Source organism: Galeopterus variegatus, unplaced genomic scaffold (assembly GCF_000696425.1).
Source record: "Galeopterus variegatus unplaced genomic scaffold, G_variegatus-3.0.2 Scaffold4042, whole genome shotgun sequence".
Classification (NCBI taxonomy): domain Eukaryota; kingdom Metazoa; phylum Chordata; class Mammalia; order Dermoptera; family Cynocephalidae; genus Galeopterus; species Galeopterus variegatus.
This window is the reverse complement of record NW_007730153.1, coordinates 184996-190097: the sequence shown is the minus strand read 5'-3', so window position 1 is coordinate 190097 and position 5102 is coordinate 184996. Positions and strand designations below refer to the sequence as shown.

General features: G+C 45.6%; 1 long non-coding RNA gene across 1 annotated transcript in view; it reads right to left on the bottom strand.

Annotated features, from left to right (window-relative positions):
• The window catches only part of LOC103602193, a 4756-nt gene extending 1145 nt beyond the window's left edge, over window positions 1-3611 (bottom strand). The window contains exons 1-2 of the long non-coding RNA XR_551507.1: window positions 3502-3611; window positions 1267-1405 (exon numbers count right to left, since the gene is read on the bottom strand). This is a non-coding gene — a long non-coding RNA (uncharacterized LOC103602193). The remainder of the gene's footprint in view (window positions 1-1266; window positions 1406-3501) is intronic.
• Window positions 3612-5102: the final 1491 nt, after the last annotated feature.

Genomic DNA, 5102 nt, shown 5'->3' with positions numbered 1-5102 from the left:
GGAAAAAAAAAAAAAAAAAAAAAAAAAAAAATTGAAATGCCTGATAAACAGTAAGAAAGGAACTCAGTCTCATTACTCATCAAGAAAGTGACAGTTAAAACCATAGTGACATACTACTACACGCTTCTCATAATGACCAAAGGTAGAAAGAGTGACAGTACCAATTATCGGCAAAGATGTGAAGAACTTGGAATGCTCATGCTCTTCTGGTGAGATTGTGAATTGGTGTAACTACTGTGGGAAANTTGACACAGGTGTTCAAGGTGAGAAGCTTCTGCATGGGGGAATTATCTGCTGCAGCTGCAGGTGAGTTCAAATGGGCCAAAGGCATATGGGGCAGGGATCGACAGTGTCTGCTACACACCCTTGCACCCTAGTGAAACCATTTTTGAAGGTCACCAGTGACCTTCGTGGTCATAAATTCCCTTAACAAGTTCTTGGCTCATTATTCTCATCCTCTGCAGCAGTTGACTATCCTGTGACTCTGTGCCATCCTAGTTTTTCCCATTTTCCAACTGCTCTTTCTCTATCTCTTCTTCCTTCCCCCAAAGTGGATATTCCCCAAATATCTCTGTTTCTTCCTTGCCCATACACAAACTGACCAATCTCCTATACGATGTGCCACTTGAGAAGCTGTAGTCCCTACCTCTTTCTCTGAGTCCTAGCCCTGTGTTACAACCGCCTCAATGGGAAGTGATTCACTGGAGAATCACTTCAGCAACTCAAATTCAGCATTTCTGAATCTAACTCATCATCTTAGACCTCCTGCTCATATCAGCTGCAACCTTGCTTCTCAAATGTGCTCCAGGGCCAGCTGCATCAGCATCACCTGGAAGCTTGTAGAGGCAGAATCACAGGCCCCATCACAGACCAACAGAATCAGGATGTGCACTTTTAATAAGTCCCTGGGTGACTCTTGCACATTAATGTTTGATAAGCATTGGTCTAAACTATTGATTCTCTTGATTTCTATTAATGGCACTAGGGTTTTGCCAATTCTCCAGTATTGAAACTTTGTAACTACTTGAATCCTAAGAGTCAGTATCCACCAGCCTTCTCTAAAGAAGGATTTGTGGGAGTTAGGTCTCAATTAAAAAACAGGAAATAATAATATAATCAGTATTTATGTGTTTTGGTTTACTAAGTCCATGAAAATACCATTATACATATAATTTCATTTTCATAAATATTTATAGAGGTCTTGCTCTTTGATTGGCTCCATGCTAAGCCGTGATGATATAATATTGAACAAGACTCAGTCCTTACCCTCAAGGAGTTCACAGTCCAGAGGAAGTAGACACAAACAGACGCAGAGTGAAAAGCAGAGGATGACTTGGAAACCCAAGGAGGATTCCTAACACAGCCCTGTGGACCAGAGGAGGCTTCCTGAAGAAGAGACATCCGGCTGGAAGAAACATGAAGAATGAGCAGGTCTAGCAAGTGAAGGAAGGAGAAAGAAAGGGCTTTGGGCAGGGGTATGGCTTGTGCACACACCGACCCAGGGAGGGAGGCGGATACATTTGAGGACTCTGCCCTGTTCCCAGGTTTGTGATGTGGGGGGAAATCAGTTCACCTCTCCTGCCTCATTTGCCTCAACTCTAAAATGGAAACAATAGAATCTACCTTCTCAGGGCCATTGTGAAATTACATATAAATCAGTTTTCAGAACTGTGACTACTTGGTCCTCATAAATATTAATTGAATATAAATTGTCAGCAACCAGAGATTGTACCTTAATTATAGAAATAATAATCATGGTAGTAGGTTGAATACTCAAAATACTCATATGTCCAGGGCAAATTCTTGGAACCAGTGCATGTAATTTTATTTTTAAAAAGGGTCTTTGCAGGTGTAAGTAAGGATCTCAAGATGAGATTATCCTAGATTATCTGGGTGGACCCTAACTCCAATGACAGCTGTTTTTACAAGAGAGCACAGAACAGGGAAGAAAGCCATGTGAAGATGGAGGCAGAGATTGGAGTGACATAGCCACAAACCTAGGCTTGAATGCTTAGGTCATCAAAAGCTAAAAGAAGCAAGGAAGGATTCTCCTCTAGAGTCTTCTGAGGGAGCATGGGCCTCTTAACATGTTAATTTTGGATATCTGGCCTCCAGAACTGTGAGACAATAAATTTCTGTGGTTTCAAGCCACAAAATTTGTGGTAATTTGCTGCAGCAGTTACAGGAAACTCATACACATGCTTACTAATTTTTGCACATTCTCTACATGACAGGTGTGGATTCCTCCTCAATGGTCTTTTGAAGTGATGCTATCGTTCTCATTTTATGAATAAGCAGTACTCAGCCTCATGGAGGTGAAGCAACTCTCACTTGCTCATTCATTCACTAAATATTGACTGACCTCTTAACTGACCGGACACTGTGCTGGGCACTGGGGTGAGCAAAGGTTTGCAGAGCTCACAGGGCTTATAAGTCTAGAGGAAGAATAACCATCTATACTGTGTGTCCCCTCTCCCCCAAATTCATGTCCACCTGGAACCTCAGAATGTGACTTTATTTGGAAATAGGATCATGGCAGATGCAGTCAAGTTAAGATGAGGTCATCCTGGATTAGAATGGGCCCTAATCCAATGACTGGTGTCCTTACAAGAAGAAGGAAATTTGGACAGAAACACAGGGACAATGCCACATGATGATAGAGGCAGAGATTAGAGTGATGCATCTACAAGCCAAGAATACCAAGGATGGCTGGCAGCCACCAGAATCTGGAAGAGGCAAGGAAGGATCCTCACCTAGAACCTTCAGAGAGAGCATGGGCCTGCCCACATCTTGATCTCCAACTTCTAGCCTCTAGAGCTGTGAGACAATACATGTCTGTCATTTTAAGCCAACCAGTTTGTGGTAATTTGTTACAACAGGCCCTGGAAACTAATACCTCATTCAAGAAATATGTATAATTGGACACATGGAAAGCACGACATAGAGAAGTATGGGAGCCAATGAAGAGGGGTGGAAGAGTGGGCAGGGAAGGCTTCACCAGTAAAGGACACTGGAGCTGGGATGTTAAGATAGGTTAGGAGTTAAGAGTGCAAAGAGAAGAGGGAAGGTCTGGGCCAGAGAGAACAGCATGTGCGAAGGCTCTGTGGCTTGAGAATGATCCACCACCTACATGCTGATGCTGGAGGAATAGACAAGGTCAGAGCCCAGAAGGGTGGAGCCAGCAGCCGCGGAGCCAAAGCCCGTGTGTAAGCACTACACCACCCCACCCTTGCCCTTCTGGCCCCGGGATTCTCTTCTGGGGGCTGTTGGGTCAGTATGTCTGAATGTCCATGTACGGACACTCCCCTACCCCACCACCTGCCGCGCGCACGGGGTATCTATCCGAGCAAGAGTTTGGAGACCCCAGTGTCCTTGAGCTCAGCGGGGACCGCCAGGAGGAGGTATAAAAGCGCTTTGTGAGACAGCGCCCAACTGCTTCCCCGCCTGGGAGCCGACTCTGCCGTGAATGGGCCGCGGACAAAGGCATCGCCGCCTGAGTACCTGTAATTGGAGCGTCCACGTGCGCGGGGCGCCGCTGAAATGCAAAGGACAAAAGGAAGATGAATGGCCGCATCTTCAGGCTGCCCGTTGCTATGGTTTCCGCGGGGCTGGTGGGGAGGGCGGTTACCAGGCAACGGGAGAGGGACCAAGACAAAGGGAGACGGTGTGAGGGAGAGGTCTGGGGCAGGTGTGAGTGTGTGGGGGATGGGTGGGGAGGAGACAGGGCGGGTGAGGGAGAGACAGAGACGCAGAGGACAGAGAGAGACAAGAGGAGAGAGACAGGGAGGGAGGGAGGGACGGAGGGGGAGAGAGAGAGAGAGAAAGAGGAGAGAAGAGAGGGGGCAGAGACAGCACATTAAAATAGAGATAGAGACAACGGAGACTCACAGAGGCAGACAGACATAGAGAAACATGGAGAGGTTCTTTCAGCTCGAGCACTTACTGTGAGCCTCGTCTTTGTGTCCTCTGGAGATCGGGTCATTGCAAGTCAGACACCAACCCTACCCTTGGAGCTCACAGACTTAGAGAAACTGATGCTGGAGATGGAGCCAGAGGGAGCTGCTCCTGTTTAATAATAATTATAGGAGGCCACTGTTTTGGACTAAGTTCCTACACTAGGCCCCAAAAGACCAGGCTAAAAAATCAAGAAGGAGTCACCCTGCTAAGTTCCACGTCACCAAATCTAAAACAAGCCATAGTCTAACCTTCGGAGAAATCAGGAGAGAGAGATAACAGCCAATTTCCCAAACAGGCCACTTAAAATATTCAATAAGAATGATAATGAAGTTCCCTCTGCTTTAATCCTTACACAAAAAGAGGGCCGGCTGGTTAGATCAGAGTGTGGTGCTGATAACACCAAGGTCCAGGATTTCATATCTGTACCAAACAGTGCCCTCCCCCTCCCCCCAAAAAAGGATAGCCTCAAGTAACCTGATGATAATCAGTTATTTTTCTATTGTTCTGTTTTCCTGTCCCCACCCTACAAGGAAAGTAACTTTGAAATGATCAATCTGCTTTTTCTTCTTTGTTTCTGTTTTCTTAAGCTTTTTCTGCCTGTAAAACCAACCTCCTCTGCTCAGCTCATTGGAATACTTGTTCTATTTTGTGGAATGACATGTTGCCAGATTCTAGAGTCACAATGAATCTGACTGAGATATTTAAATTTGTTGTAATTTTGTCCTTTGACACTCCTTTGCCTCCTATGCAATGATTGGGGTTCTCTCTCCAGGCTGGTATCTCTTGGAAGATGGTGACTTCTGGGAAAGCATGCTAAAAGCCATTGCGCCCTTCCTCCTGTCTTCAGGCAGTGTCCACAGGCAGCTCCACACCTGGGAGGCTGTACAAAGTGACTCCTGGCTGAGCAATACCCAATCTCTCCCTAGTAGCTCTCTCATTGGCTGCCCACTATGATGCTTGAATTTCCCACCATCATGGCAACCTTGGACAAGTTAATTCACTTAGTAATTATATAGCTACAAAATGCTTCTATGTATGTTACTCAGTTGATCTGCTATGCTAGATATTGTCACTACCACATTTCAGGAATGGATTGAGTACCTGAGAGATGAAATGCTTTGCCTGAGGTCACACAGTCACTCAGT